At 42.6% G+C, this 16,433-nt stretch overlaps 1 protein-coding gene across 11 annotated transcripts in view; it reads right to left on the reverse strand.

Annotated features, from left to right (window-relative positions):
* Positions 1–7,903: 7,903 nt before the first annotated feature.
* The window catches only part of LOC115085116, a 76,037-nt gene continuing 67,507 nt past the window's right edge, over positions 7,904–16,433 (reverse strand). For 9 of the 11 annotated variants that reach the window (XR_003854733.1, XR_003854734.1, XR_003854735.1 and 6 more), the window contains 5 exons: positions 14,479–14,605; positions 11,705–11,874; positions 11,236–11,294; positions 10,778–10,833; positions 7,904–8,266 (listed from right to left, as the gene is read on the reverse strand). The gene's annotated coding sequence lies outside the window, so the exon portion shown is untranslated. The remainder of the gene's footprint in view (positions 8,267–10,777; positions 10,834–11,235; positions 11,295–11,704; positions 11,875–14,478; positions 14,606–16,433) is intronic. The other 2 variants (XR_003854721.1, XR_003854725.1) reach the window with 2 other exon arrangements.

The following is a 16,433-nucleotide window of genomic DNA, read 5'->3' on the forward strand; positions in this document are numbered from 1 at the left end:
CAGCAGCTGGAATAGAGGCAGGCCCTCGAGGAGCGAGTACCTGGTTCCAGGGAACAGCTCTGAGAGAGTATAGATAGTAACTCACTGATGGTGTAGGCAGCGGGCTCTTCCAAGCAGAAGTGAGCTCAGGCAGTGAGTCCGGGAACATGGGCCCTCGAGGAGCGAGTACCGGTTCCAGACAGCGACCTGAAAGAAAAGAGAGAGGCCCCCGAGGAGCGGGTACCCCGATAGAGTAAGTCCAATTAAGGAGAGGCAGAGTAGCTAGGCACGGAGAGCGAATCCCATCCGTAAGGAGTCCCCTTGCTAACTCGATTAGCTAGCGAACAGAGTAGGCTTTTGTATCCGGGATGCGTGACGTCATCACAGGGGGACGCCCCTGAGGTTCGCGCCAAAGAAGGAATAAAAAGCAGGGCCGTGCAGCGCACGCGCCCTATGGTAGCTGAACAACATGGCAGGAAGCAGCGCCCAAGCCGGACCGGGGATGCCGGAGAGGACGCCAGGCAGAAGCCGCGGCAGCCAGACGTCCATCAACCGCGGGAGGAGTCGCCAAAGAGGTAAGGAGGGCGGAGTGGAGACGTCGGGCAGCGACAGTTGTAACAGTCAAATGCCTTCTGAAAATCCAAATACACTACATCTACTGGTTCACCTTTATTTACATGTTTATTAACCCCTTCAAAAAAGTGAAGCAGATTTGTGAGGCAAGACTTGCCTTGGGTAAAGCCATGCTGACATTGTTCCATTAAACCATGTCTTTCTATATGTTCTGTGATTTTGATCTTTAGAACACTTTCCACTATTTTTCCTGGCACTGAAGTCAGGCTAACCGGTCTGTAGTTCCCCGGATCACCCCTGGAGCCCTTTTTAAATATTGGGGTTACATTAGCCACCCTCCAGTCTTCAGGTACAATGGATGATTTTAATTATAGGTTACAAATTTTTCTAATAGATCTGAAATTTCATTTTTGAGTTCCTTCAGAACCCTGGGGTGTATACCATTTGGTCCAGGTGATTTACTACTCTTCAGTTTGTCAATCAGGCCTACCACATCTTCTAAGTTTACTGTGATTTGGTTTAGTCCATCTGAATCATTACCCATGAAAACTTCTCCGGAACGGGTAACTCCCCAACATCCTCTTCAGTAAACACTGAAGCAAAGAAATCGTTTAATCTTTCCGCGATGGCCTTATCTTCTCTGTGCCCCTTTAACCCCTCGATCATCTAACGGTCCAACTGACTCCCTCGCAGGCTTTCTGCTTCGGATATATTTTAAAAAGTTTTTACTGTGAGTTTTTGCCTCTACGGCCAACTTCTTTTCAAATTCTCTCTTAGCCTGTATTATTAATGTCTTACATTTAACTTGCCAGCACTTATGCATTATCTTACTTTCTGCTGTTGGATCCTTCTTCCAATTTGTGAACGAAGATCTTTTGGCTAAAATAACCTCTTTCACCTCACCTTTTAATCATGCCTTCTTTCCACCTTTCTTAATGTGTGGAAAATATCTGGACTGTGCTTCTAGGATGGTATTTTTTAACAATGTCCATGCATCTTGCACACTTTTTACCTTTGTAGCTGCTTTCAGTTTTTTTCTATTTTTCTCATTTTATCGTTTCCCTTTTGAAAGTTTAGCACCACAGCAGTGGATTTGCTTACTATCCCCCTTCCATTCATTAATTCAAATTTGATCATATTATGATCACTATTGCCAAGTGGCCCCACCACCGTTACCTCTCTCACCAAATCCTGTGCTCCACTTAGAATTAGATCTAAAATTGCTCCCTCTCTCATAGGTTGCTGAACCAATTGCTCCATAAAACTGTTATTTATTCCATCCAGGAACTTAATCTCTCTAGCATGTCCCGATGTTACATTTACCCAGTCAATATTAGGGTAATTGAAATCTCCCATTATTACCGCACTACCAATTTGGTTAGCTTCCCTAATTTCTCTTAGCATTTCACTGTCAGTCTCACCATCTTGGCCAGGTGGACAGTAGTATACTCCTATCACTATTCTCTTCCCCAACACACAAGGGATTTCTACCCATAAAAATGTGATTGTGCATTTAGTCTCATGCAGACCTTTATTCTGTTGGGCTCTATGCCATCCCGGGCATAAAGCACCACCCCGCCTCCTAGATGCTCCTCTCTGTCATTGCAATATAATTTGTACCCCGGTATAGCACTGTCTCATTGGTTATCCTCCTTCCACCATGTCTCTGAGATGCCAATTAAGTCTATGTCATCATTCAGTGCTATACATTCTAATTTTCCCATCTTACTTCTTAGACTTCTGGTATTAGCATACAAACATTTCAAAGTGTGTTTTTTTGTTTGTATTTTCATTCTGCTTTTTAATTGAAAAGGAATAAATTGGAATTTTTTTAGCTCAGTTGAGTGTTTAATTATAGGCACTTGGACTACTTTTCTTATTATTGGAACCTCACTGTTGGGATGCCCTAATTCTAATGCATCATTAGTATCCTTTGAAGATACCTCCCACTGAACCATGCGCTGCTAAGTGACTGTCGGCTTTCCCCTTTGTTCTAGTTTAAAAGCTGCTCTATCTCCTTTTTATAGGTTAGCGCCAGCAGTCTGGTTCCATCCTGGTTAAGGTGGAGCCTATCTGTATGGAAAAGACTCCCCCTTCCCCAAAAGGTTCCTCAGTTCCTTACAAAACAGAATCCCTCTTCCTTGCACCATTGTCTCATCCACGCATTGAGCCTCTAGAGCTCTGCCTGCCTCTGGGGACCTGCGCGTGGAACAGGGAGCATTTCAGAGAATGCTGTCCTGGAGGTTCTGGATTTCAGCCTTCTACCTAAGAGCCTAAATTTGGCTTCCAGAGCCTCCCTCCCACATTTTCCTATGTCATTGGTGCCCACATGTACCAAGACAGCCGGCTCCTTCCCAGCACTGTCTAAAATCCTATCTAGGTGATGTGTGAGATCCACCACCTTTGCACCAGGTAGGCATGTTACCAGGCGATCCTCACTCCCACCAGCCACCCGGCTGTCTACATTTCTAATAATCGAATCACCAACTATGACAGCCGACCTAACCCTTCCCTCCTGGGTAGTAGCCCTGGGAGACCCATCCTTGGTGCGAAAGGACAATGCACCACCTGGAGAGCAGGTCCTTGCTACAGGATCCTTTCCTGCTGTACCAAGTTGATGCTCTCCGATCATGAGACCTTCTTTCTCCAAGGCAGCAGCGGGCTGCCAGTCTGAAGTTGGGACTTGGCTACTGTGCCCCTGAAGGTTTCATCAATATACCTTTCTGTCTGCCTCATCTCCTCCAGGTCTGCCACTCTAGCATCCAGAGATCGGGCTCATTTTCTGAGAAACAGGAGCTCTTTGCATCGATGCACATGTACAACTTCTCACTGGCGGGTAAAAAGTCATACATGTGACACTCAATGCAAAAGACTGGTAGGCCGCCCTCTTGCTGCTGGACTGCTGCCTTAATCTCAAATTGATTCAGTTCCTAGTTAAGTTTTAGGTTGCTATGGGAGTAGGAATGTGTCTAATTAGCATCCTTTAAATGTATTAGTGTATTCGCTATGGGGTAGATTTTAAAAGGGTTACGCACATAAGTTAAGCGCGTAACACTTTCAAAACCCCCTGCACGCGCCGAGCCTATTTTGCATAGGCTCAGCAGCGCGCACAAGCCCCGGGATGCGTGTAAGTCCCGGGGCTTTCCTGGGGGGTGTGTTGGGGGGCATGTTGCGGCGGCGTGTCATTCGGGGGCGTTCCGGGGTGTTGTTCTGGCCCAGGGGCATTCTGGGGGCGTGACCGAGGCCTCCAAAATCGCTCCTGGGCCGGGGAATTGCTTGGCGGCGGCCGGCCAGCGTGCACGAGTTACGCCTGCCTAGGGCAGGCATAACTTTCGCAATAAAGGTAGGGGGGTGTAGATAGGGCTGGGGGGGGGGGGGGGTGGGGTAGGTAGGGGAAGGGAGGGGAAGGTGGGGTGAGGCCGAAGGAAAGTTTCCTCCGAGGCCGCTCCGATTTTGGCTTCGGAGGGATTTCGTAGCGGTCTCAGAGGGCGCGCAGGACTCGACACGCGCAAGGTGCACAAATGTGCACCCCCTTGCGCGTGCCAACCCCAGATTTTATAAGATACACGTGGCTACACGCGAATCTTATAAAATCCGGCGTACTTTTGTTTGCGCCTGGTGCGTGAACAAAAGTACGCTTGGGTGTAGTTTTATAAAATCTACCCCTATATGTCTGGTAGTGGCCAACAGGAGAATGATCAAACTCTCTATAAGGTATTGGGAGTTTGTGAAGTGAAGTTAAAAGGCAGATTGTTTTGTGTTTTTTTTTTAGTGTGAAAGTGGTACATGCCTATAAATTAAAGGATGAGTGGTACCTGCCTATAAATTAAAGTGGTACCTGCCTATAAATTAAAGGATGAGTGGTACCCGCCTATAAATTAAAGGAGAGTCTGCTTATTAGCAGCCTTACTGACAGACTATTTAAAAATAAATACATTAATTTCTGTTAGTTGTCCTGAGTGACTCACTTTTGTTCTTATTAACAAATGATGGTACCTAATCAAATGAATCATACAATCTTAACACTTCAGTTAGTCAGCCCGAGTGACTCACTGCTGTCTTGATTTACAAATGTTGGTACCCAATCAAACCAAATCATGCTACCTTAACACCTTTCCAAGGTGAGTAACTGAACTTTTCAACCTTTTTACTTAGATATACACTACACCTAGCTTATTTCTAGCTTCTGGCTACCTTTTTTTTATATACAAATACACCAACTTCTGCTTATTAGCTGCCTTACTATTAAAAATAGCACACTAACTTATTTTTATTTTTTATTTTTTTGGTTTTTTATATACCGATCTTCTTACATTGGATGCAAATCAAACCGGTTTACAGTGAAACATTCGAATTTGCCAAAGAGCATTACATAGAACAAAGAACATAGAGCAACTTAAAATGCTTGAGAGCATTACATAGAACGAGGAATATATAAAAACTTTTTGTAACATGGTGTTAAAATAAACTTTTATACAAGGTTAATGTCAAAAACCGTCGACTTTGAATGAGAACAGTCGGAGAATTGCCTCAATTGAGAGAGTGCCGGGGGAGGAGGTCGGGGGTGGGGCAGGGGAAAGGGGAACAGTGGATCAGAGAGGTAGAACGTAGGTGAGGGTTTAAAGGTGGATTAATAACAAAAGAGCAAAAAATGGTTGTAGAGGGGGGGGATTGTAAGCCCTCAAGGAAACGCTAGGCTAAATAGCCATGTTTTCAGTTTTTTCTTGAATGAAATCAGGCATGGGTCTTGTCTGAGTTCTGGTGGGAGTGTGTTCCAGTGGGTAGGACCTGCGGTGGATAGTGCCCTGTTCCTTAGCGAAGTTTTGGCTTGAGGGATAAACAGGGTGCCTTGGTAAGCTTTTCTGATCGGTCTCGAGGATTTGTTGGTGCGCAGCTGATATGTAAGATCCATTGGGGCTAAGTTATATAAAGATTTATGTGTGATGGTCAAGACTTTGTAGAGAATTCTGTATTTGATCGGCAGCCAGTTAATAAACTTCTGTTTATTAACTGCCTTACTGACATTTAAAAGCACAAACACACAAAATAATATACCCCAATAGTTTAATTCTCCCCAATACTTTTAAAACAATTTCCCAAGCAAAACTTACTGATTCCTTTCAGCCACCAGATCCCCTCCTCTCAGTGCTCCCACTGCTGTTCCCTGTGACCTTGGGCAAATCACTTTACCATCCATTGCATCAGGTACAAATTTAGGGCAAGATTCATTAAGGCTTTTTTCCTATTTTGTGTGTATGGGAGAAACCCTTAGTGAATCAGGTACTTAGCTTGTAAGCCCTCTGGGGATAGGAAAATACATAGAGTATCAATATAATCTGCTTTGAAGTTCTAAAAAGTGGAAAATAAGATCACAAAAATCCCAGTCCAGTAGTTTAAACTCCATAGCTGTTACTCTTTTTCCCCTCTTCATCATTCCCCAGAACCTCTGCAGAGCCAACTCACTCTCCAAAGTCTCTTCTCCACAATTTCCACAAAGGCAGTCTCTTTTATACTTAAACACCTGCAAATACCTCCTCACAATGTCTCTTTTCTTTTCTTGGACCCTTGGTTGGGGGTGGGGGTGGGTGGGGAAGGTGTCCTAGATGTTTCACCTAGCTTCCACTGATGTCACATCAATCTACTCACACTTCAGAAGGAGCTCAAAATCCAGGTATCATATTCCAGGAGCAGCTCCAAGGTCTGTACAATCTCTGTCCATTGAGCACAGTGTCAGTCCAGAACCCTGCACTAAAATAACCAACTGGTACCTTTTCCTTAGACCAAGCTAGCCCCCCCCCCCCCCCTCCCCAACAACATAGTTCCTCATGCAACTTCCAAATTCACAACTCCGCATTCAGTTTTCAGAGTCAGTTCACAGTCCAGTCTCAATACAAAGGAGCAGCTCCAGGATGGTGCAACCCTGGTTCTTTGGGCCAGTGCAGGTTCCAAGCTCTATGATGAATTACCCCAGGGCCGTCGGAAGCACTAGGCGAGCTAGCCCTGGGCTTAGGGCACCGACCATTGGGGGGCATGAGCGGCGGCGACGAAGAGGAATGGGGCTTCAAATCTCCATTCCTCTTTGCCGCTGCTCGCGAGCCATGGAGGGCCTCCTCCACTCTCGAGAAGTAGGAGTCGGGGCTGCGACCAGGGGTGGGGGCGGCACAAGGCAGAAAGTGCTTAGGGCGCCTAATCCTCTTGCATCAGCCCTGAATTACCCATCAGTGCCCCCCCCTCCCCGCCAACCGATGTTCCTGCATTCACAGTCTGTTTCAAACTTCCTCTTAATCAGCAAGAACGTGTAATCCATCCACTTGTATTTCTGTTCACCATAGGGCTGTTGGAAGCACCTGGCACTCCATTTTCATAACTCAGATTTGTAATCTGCAGATGGATCTTCTCTCAACTACAGTCCACACTCCAGATCCTTTTAATAGGATCTCAGGATAAAGTGTGAAAGGTAATACTACTTTCCTGGCTTGGCTCTTCCAGGCACTCCGACACCCTTCATCAGACATCCAGCTTCGAAGCACCTTTTATACTCATTCTCCATTCCCCTTACTGGGCTGGGCAACCCTGCCTGTCAAATTAATAGCTTACATACCCACTGGCCTCTTGGTTCTCTTCCTTTCCAGAAGCTTCCCAGTGTTAAAGAATAGGCGCTTTTGGAATTAATTTTCCTGAAAAAGCAAACATGACATAGAAAGAATGGCCTCCAGTAACTGCTGGTATCCAGATGCCATCTAGTGGTCAGAGCCACACATGTTGGGAGATCTTGAACCCTACTGATAAAAGATTTTACTCCTCTTTCAAGGGGACATGGAACTCAATCTCGAATAGATTATATTTTAAATTTTTAAATCTTATTTTTTAGAGTTAAAAGCTGTAAACCTCTAGTTATATCTGATCATGCTCCAGTTAGCTGTACTATTGAAAACGGCATGACATTATAAGGCAATATAAATTATGGAGAATGCCTTTATGGTTGCATAATAATCTTGATTTTCAAAAGTTTCTTAGGGATAAATGTGGGCTATATATTAATAATTCACAACATAGAACTAGGCCATTTCTCTTTTGGGAAATGGCTAAGGCAATGCTTAGGGGGAGATAATCAGTTTTGTCATTGAGGAAAATAATGTTTGGTATAAAGATATTATAGCTTTAGAGTCAGAGCTTAACTCTGTTAAAAATGATTTTTTTCCAATTTGAAAAGTGCCAGGCAGAAATTTGTTGAACTGCAGCGTTTGTTAAATAATTTAATAAACCATAGACTGCAGCTTTCCTTGCAGCCTTTGAAACACATTTTTCATTTATGGTAGTAAACCTGGTTCCTTTATTTTATTTTTTTAAATTCTCTTTATTGCAATTTCACAATTTACAAATCAAGAAATCTTGACTTTGAAAAACATGATGAAAAAAAGACAAAGATATTACAAAAGAAGAAAATACAAAAAGAAAACACATCATTTATCATTTAAAGAAAAAAAGATATCTACATTTCCAAGACTAAACAAATTATGCCGATTCATTAACAACTTGGTACAGCAACAGTGGGCAGAGACCTTTTAGATAAGAAACCTTCTGGCTGATCTGTATCACAGAAAATATATTTCACCCCACTCAACTTCATGATACATTTACAAGGGAAACCTAAACAACTTTCTTCTTTATTTCATTTCCCTAGACACGTCATGGAACACAGCAATATTCTGACCTAAAAAAAAAGAGTACTTCTTAAATGAGAAAACAATTTTAATGTCCAGTGCTTATCTGGCTCAAGTGCAAATATGACCAAAAGTGTTGCTCTGTCTGGAGCTTCATTTTGAGATTGCTTTAAAATTCCAGTGAAATCAAGACTGAAGACACACCTGGTCTCAAAGAAGCATTTGTAGAGACAGCAGTAGTACAATTAGGTAAATAAAATATCTTTGAAATTGGAATTTTGGAATTTTCAATAATTCTACATAAAATTTATGCAGCATATATATTAGAAAGATTAAGGAACACTTAGGGAAACTGAGGAATCTCAAATTCAACATTTGAGTAATTTATGCATATTCTCAATCTTATGATGTAAAATTTGATTGTCTTTAATTAGAGCTAAGTCACACTCATGTAGCCTGTCACATGAGTTCTTGACCTCCTCAATTTCCTTTTTCTGCTCCTCTATCATTTGTGAGTGAGTGTTAACTTGTAAAGGCAAATCCCCCACCGAAGTCAATAATTTATCAGTCTTTGTAGAAATTGATTTATTAAACCCACTATTGCTGTCCATAAACTCAGATAACCAGATTGAACCAATGTCTCTGGGGTCACTTGGGAAATGTTCACAACAAAATTCCCAACCACAGGATCATCCCCATCATGATGAGAGTCAGTGTGTATATCCTTTATAATGGCCTCACCCCCATGACCTGTAGAGATCTCAGGACCCACTCGAGAAAAGGAACAGCTATCAGGACAAAGAGAAACAATTGTTTCACTAAGTAGGAGAAACACTTCCAAGTTCAGAAAATCCTGACAACTTGTTGATGCACAAAACGGAAGGCTTCCAAGGTGGGCTGGCCAGATGGGGAGGAAACTGCTGGCCTGGATGGGTAGGCTCTAATCATTCCTTTCCTCTTCTTACCCATTCCAGTGAACCTCCAAACATTGAGAAGGAGTAGATGAAAAAAAGGCCCTAGGGGCATGCTGCATGGCACTGATTTTAAAGGACCTGGATGTGTTTAGCTGGTGTTGGGTAAGTGTTGCAATCGGATGGTAAGGCCTTGGGGCAGAGCTCCTTCATACACTCCTCCTACACTGGTTCTAAATTTGTTCCAACCATTAAGAATTCTCAGGGTTAGTCTTCATCTCAGAGCAAATTTGTGAAGTTTTTAAAGAATTCTATGAAAACCTTTATTCTCTTGATAGTGAGGATGTTTAATCTAGAGAGGAATTTTTTAATATGTTATCGCTCCCACAGTTATCCCAAGTACAACTGGATGATACATACATAAGAACATAAGATAGCCATACTGGGTCAGACTAAAAGTTCATCGAGCCCAGTATCCTGTTTCTAACGGTGGCCAGTTCAGGTCACAAGTACCTGGCAGGATCCCAAAGAATAGACAGATTCCATGCTGCTTATCCCAGGGGTAAGCAGTAGATTTCTACAACTCTTAACTTAATAATGGTTTGTGGACTTTTCCTCCAGGAACTTCTCCAATCCTTTTTTTAAATGCACCTCCATTACCAGCATTCACCACATCCTCTGGTAACAAATTCCAGAGCTTAATTATGCATCGAGTAAAAGAATATTTTCTTTTGTGACCCAGTGGTTGAAGTAAAGAAAAGGGGGAGGGTAAAATTATTTTTTATTAAATATAATAGATGAGAAAATGCCTTAAATCTGAAATTAATGGTAAAATTGGCTATCACAGTATAGAGTTCCTATCCTCAGCTCAGTAAAAGTGGTCAGCTGACAGGGGCTGTCGGAGCCCATGCTGGAACCTGGGAGCCCTGGAAACTGACAGTGTGCCGTATCCATGGTAACCCAAATGCTTCCTGCTAAGGCAGCTGATGGGAGAGTTGAGTCAGCTAGGATCCAAGCTGTGAGTGAGAGAGGGGACACAGTGAAGGCAGAGGTGCTTCCATCACCTGTTTCTCTTCAGAGACTGCCTGAAGTGTCTGCATGCAGTAATAAAAAAAAATACAGAGGGAATATTTGTAGGCACATTTCTGAGTGGATGACAGTGTGTGATTGAGAATTTTAGTGCCTGTATTTGGTATAAGTAGCAGCTGTCAAAGTATGGACAGGATAAGACAGTGATTGCTGGGCTGCGGGTTTAGTCCCAGCCAGTTAGCTGTGGTGAATGAGAAATAAAGGTTTGTGAGAAAAAAAAACATAATTTTACACCTTGACAGAAAATTTCCACTAAGGAGAAATTAATTTCTGTACAGTTTTTTTTTTTTTCTGTATGAACAAATTAAGGTTAGGATTTGAGATAAAATCCTAACAGACTCTGTTGTCAGCCTGAGCCTATTTATCTGAGAATTGTGCCTGTTTTGTTTTGTTTTTTTAATTCACCTTAATTATTTCCCTGCTAAAGTGGAATAGCTTTCCCTGCTTTCTCTCCTTTGAGAGAAGTATAGCAGTTCTGCGCATACACACCCCTCAACGAAATCTGCGTTCAGCAGGTAAAGGACTTCTTACAATTCCTTCTATTGCCACTGCTAAACTTACCTCTGTCAGGGAAAGAGCTGTTTCATTAGCCGGTCCAGGTCTATGGAATTTATTACCTGTAGAATTAAGGCCCCAGAGAGATTTAAAAGAATTTAGGAAAGCACTAAAAACGTGGCTGTATGTACAAGCATTCCAAGTAGAAGTCAGCCAGTAATTTTCAATGTTTTGTATATGTTGATGCTTTCTGTTAATTATTTTATGTGTTTTAATGTGATTATTTACTTTTTACGTCTTATTTTATTTCATGATTTGTTTCTTTTATATTAATTTAAGAATGAGTCTGATGTATAGTTACTTGTTTGATTGGTTTAAATTTTTTTTATTGTATTTTATGATTTTTAATTATGAAACATTGTAAACCGGTGTGAAGGTATATACCAACATCGGTATAGAAAATAAAGTAAATAACTAACTAACTAACTAACTAAATAAATAAATAATACTCAAACCATACTTACCTGATTGTTTTATGGTAAAGTTAGGAGAACCGGTTCTCTTCATTTGAAATACCTGTTAACTGGGAATTAAGAGAAAACCAAGTTGTATTAATTGTGGAAAACTTACAGTATCTTTATAATATTTTCATTACTTGTTTCTCACTGTTTAAACTGGTGATAATAAATCTGAGTCATAGCTCAGAATTTGTAAAATTTGTATCTGCTTACAATCAATATTTTTTTCTATTTGGGTTCTGCCTTCTCTCTCTTCCCCTGGGAGACTTGCTGGGTGGGTTCTGGACCCCTATTCCTAATATTGGGAGACTCGGTAAGAAGGAGAATTCCTTTTCTATCCTTCCCCCTCTGGGCAATTACAATTTGTGACTCCTCTGATACCACCTGAAACCCCATTGCTGATCTAACACTGCCTCTGCCACTGCAGCAGGAGGGTCACTATGAATACACCTCAGAGGGGTGGGGGGTTACATACCGATTTATTTCCAATGGATAAGGTTTGCCGATTGTGCATCATTAAAACCTTTCAGGTATCTGAAGGTCTGGAAGTGGGAGCTGAGACTGGTGTGTTGTGGAGTATGATTTTCAGTTAAAGGCTGTATTCATAAAGTTGTTAACAAAGGTCATGAGGCGTTAGAGGGTGCTCTGGAAAATAATAAAGTAGTTTACTCTTCCTGTTCAGTCTGTGTAGTCAATTCTCTCTGGGATGGAGGACCAAGCTATACCTAAATAACCTGTATATAACCATCTAGTATGGTGTCAAAAGTTTGAACCTCAGGTGAGTATGAGTGTACACTGACTCACTGAGCTATTTCTGTGGGTAAAACAGTGCTTAATCCATCAAAATGAGCTTTTGGAAATCTGCACTTCCTGTATGTGGGTAAACTTACACACTTAGGGCTTGATTTTAAAAAGCATTTAATCAAGAAAAACTGAGTTTTACTCGGGTAAATGCCCTTTACTCGAGTAAATGGGCTTTTTAAAATTGCTATAATATCCATAGGATTTATTCATGTAAGTGCACTTTACTCAAGTAAATGGATTTTGAAAATTGCTACAATAGTATGTTACATTTACACCCCAAAATTTTGAAAATTACCCCCTTAAAAGTGAATTTTAAAAGCCCAACGCATGCCATAATTAGGGGTGTGCCGAGTGGATTTTAAAAACCGGAGTATGTGCATATCTCACACTATGGGGCAGATTTTCAAAGCCCTACGCGCGTAAATCCAGGAGGATTTACGTGTGTAGGGGGGTTACATGCGCTGGGCCTATTTTCAAAAGGCCCGGTGGCACGCGTAAAGCCCCACGATGCGTGTAAGTCCAGGAGCTTGAAAAAAGGGGTGGGGAATGGGCGGGGGTGAGGCAGGAGCCTCCAAGCACAGCGGCCATTTGCCGCTGTGCCCGGAATCGCGGGCCGGCCATTGGCCAGTGCGCGCAATCTACTCCTGCCCGGAGGCAGGCACAACTTATAAAATAAACGTTGGGAGGGTTTAGGTAGGGCTGGGGGGTGGATTAGGTAGGTGAAGAGTGGGGAAGGTGGGGGGCAGAAGGAATGTTCCCTCCGAGACCGCTCCGATTTCGGAGCAGCCTTGGAGGAAACGGGGAAAGCTAGCAGGGCTCCCCAAGGGCTCGGCGACGCAAGTTGCACTATTGTGCACCCCCTTGCATGCGCCGACCCTGGATTTTATAACATGTGCGTGGCTGCGCGCGCATGTTATAAAATCGGGCGTACATTTGTGCGCGCCGGGTTGTGCGCACACATGTACACCCGCGCGTATGTATTAAAATCCGGCCCTATGTGCACAAATAAAAAGTTTCCAAAAAGGGGTGTGGGCATGGCATGGGTGTTCCAGGATTATAACATGGAATTTGAGCGTGCCAGGGTCCCCTGCCGCGCAACTTTACTTCAGCTATGGATGATGTGCAATTTGTAAAACAAAAAAAAAACCAAGCTGCACCGCCTCCGACACCCCCCCAACACTCCCGCCCTCCCCGAAGCAAAGCCCTGGGACTTACACGCGTCCCCGGGCTTTGCGCACGCCGGCGGCCTATGCAAAATAGGCTCACCGGGCGCGCAGGGCTTTTTAAATCTACCCCTAAGTAAGCTTGATTAATAGCCGTTAATGGACTTTTAGTCATAATTGATTGGATCTGTTTGTTTGTTTTCTTTGCTTTGTACATGATATACTTGTGCATTTATAAAGTACAATAAATATAAAATTAATACAGATTAATAAGACATTTTTAATGCTGGTAAGTGTTTGAAATACTTGAGGTAAATTGTTTTAAAGTTCATGCATGATGCATAATGGCTGTTGCAAACTACTTAGAAAGCCATAATAGAGTGCAGTGTATGGCATTATTTACCATTAAGAATACAACTAGTAGGTCTCAGACCTGCTTGCCTACCGCTCACCCATGTTAACCTTGTGTACCCACCCAAAAAATCAGTTCTGGCTACGTCACTGTCACTAGGAGAAATGTTACTGTGCCAACAGCCATAGGAATTTGAAAGACACATTGAGGTGAATTTAATACCCGCGTGCATGCGAACATATGCGCATGTTGGCCGGCGCACGAACATGAGCGTGCTGATTTAATAATATGCGCGCATTTATGCACGCATGTTATAAAATTGGCTACCCATGCGTACATGTGCACATTATTTTATATCGACGCGCGCATGTGCACGTGAATGCCGTTTTGCATGTGTAAGTGGGGAAGTGGGGGTCATTTTAGTCGGTCCGCGGGCAACGCATTAGGTCTATTTTCCCAGTTGCTTCCCAGTTTGCCCTGGTAAAGCAGTGGACTTCCTAAACGCCCTACCTAACTTGTCTCCCTTTTACCTTACTAGCCCCAACCCCTAAAACCCTGCTGACTACCTTAATTTCTTTTATTTCAGTACTTATAGTCTTGGTAGATGTCTTCAGTGATGGATTTTAACAGAGCAGTGGAACAAGGGTTGAGGAAGCAAGGAGCAGGATACATCCTCTGTATTAATATCTGTAATATTTTGGATTGGGCCACTGGATAAAAATGTTCCCATTTCGTCTCAATCATTCCAGTCAGCTTATGCTGGCACTCTCTCGCTCTACATCCCTCTGTTTTTTATTTACAGCACTCTGACATACTGAATGGCAGTCCCAGGTAACCCCAGGCTTCTTTTTATTTTTCTGGGAGCACCTATGGGTAAATACTTCTGCCAGGTAAATCACATATATTCTTTTATTGAATATTCAATATTACCATTTTCTTCATGATCCAAACTAGCTTTAGTTTCTTAAATGCTGTCCTCAGAATGTTGTCTAGGCCATATTCGACTTGAATTGTAGTGGAAGTGGTAGTCTTCTGGTAGTGAATTCTGACTTAGCCACTGGAGCAGTGACAGGAAGAGAAGGAGTTAAGCTTTTCATCAGAGTTTCTGACACATACCTCACAGATCTTCCCAGGATGCCACAGCCCCACCTATATTTACCTGTGCTGCCCTTAGGTAATCTGAATGTCTCAGGTTAGAAGAAACAACATGAAAACAAACAATTTCTCCAGCACACTGCATGCTATGTGTACATAAATATTAGTCTATAATAACTCAAGCCTGGCAAACTTGCTCTTACACAAACAGTGTTATATAACTGTTGGTGGATTCCCAAGGCTTTAACTCTGAACTTCCCATTCTCTGGGATGTAAAGCAGTCGTTTTCTGTAATGTTCAGGAGTGAGAAGAAACATTAGATACATGATGCATACACAAATCTTCAGTTACATATTTTGGAATAATTATAATGCAACTGAGTCTGTTTCATCATGATCTTGCTAGGCAGAAGCACCTGAGGCCATGTGTTTAATCAACAAAGGAATTTGCTTCTTCCTCTTTTGTTGGCTGTGTATTACACATCCCTCTCAGGTGATCTTTCTTGTAAGCTGTGTGTTCATAAATTCATCCAGGATTCAGAAGGCTTAAGAACAGCACCACAGGAAAATACATTGGAACCTAATACTAAGCTGACCAGGATTTTAAGTTTTGTTTACAGCTGTTTATGTCACAGAAGCAGTGAGCTGGGCTCTTTGTAAGGTGTGAGCTGGCACGACCACACATCAGCCCCACTGAGGCCAAAAGGTTCTGTTTGGTCACTTAGTTTTGGCAGCACTTGATCTGTTCTTAAGGTGGTCCTAGAACAGTGGAGCTACTGTTAGCACTGCTCAAGGTCAAAAAAATGGAAAAGTACGTTGAAAAAGGAGAGGTAGGGGAGATGAGAAACAGGACAAAGGAGAGGGGTAAAAAGACAGAGAGAAATTAAGTTGTGGGGAGTGGGGAGAAGGGGACTTTTTTTGAGATGGAGCAATTTTATAAATTTAAATTATAAATATATAACCCCATTCCCAATGGAACCATAAAAGAATCTGATTTTCTCTGGGGCTGGAACCATTCACTGGCTAACTCTCTCACAAGCTCTCTTACTCCCAGGGCCAAATCCTTTGTAGGTGGGGGGAAAGATTTAATTCAGGGCCCAATGTGACAGGGGTGACTCTTATTTGTATTCCTTATGAGGGATACATTTCCTCCACACTGTGAAGTGCCAGAAATAAGACACAGGAGACTTTGGTTGAGTGTCCAAAAATAAAAGCCTTTACCGATGGGTAATCAGATGAGAAATGGCACAATTCAAATTAATTCCTTTAATTTCCACAGATGACTGTTACAGTTCTTTATCTTTCTATCTGTACAAGGGTCTCTTTACTTTGGTTCTGGGTGAGGGAAACTCTCACCATCCAAGGCTTGAATTAATGAGGTTCCCAAGAGGGCAGGGATATCCTTTTTGGGACAGAAAACCCCCTTCCAGCTGGCTAAAAATGTATAACACAGTCTCTCTTCCCAGGGGCAAAGACTCTGAATGGGAGTCGTCTGATGTAACAAATTTAGTATTACTCACAATTTCCCTCAATCCTTCTTGATCTCACTCACTTTCACAGATCCCAAGTTGAGAAGGGATCCTTGAATATGTAGCTTTCAATGTTCTTTTACCAGGGTGGGAATAAGGGCCAGCCAAAATCTTCCAGATCTTCTAACAAAATTGCCTTTTAAGCCAAAAACTGATCTTAACACCGGAGTTCCTTGCAAAGGATCACTGACATCTTCCTCGTGGAGGATATGGAGGGCGGGTCTTCCCTATCCCTGGATGTCCCAAAAACATGGTTCTCCGC

The sequence above is a fragment of the Rhinatrema bivittatum genome, chromosome 2 (assembly GCF_901001135.1).
Source record: "Rhinatrema bivittatum chromosome 2, aRhiBiv1.1, whole genome shotgun sequence".
Classification (NCBI taxonomy): Eukaryota; Metazoa; Chordata; class Amphibia; order Gymnophiona; family Rhinatrematidae; genus Rhinatrema; species Rhinatrema bivittatum.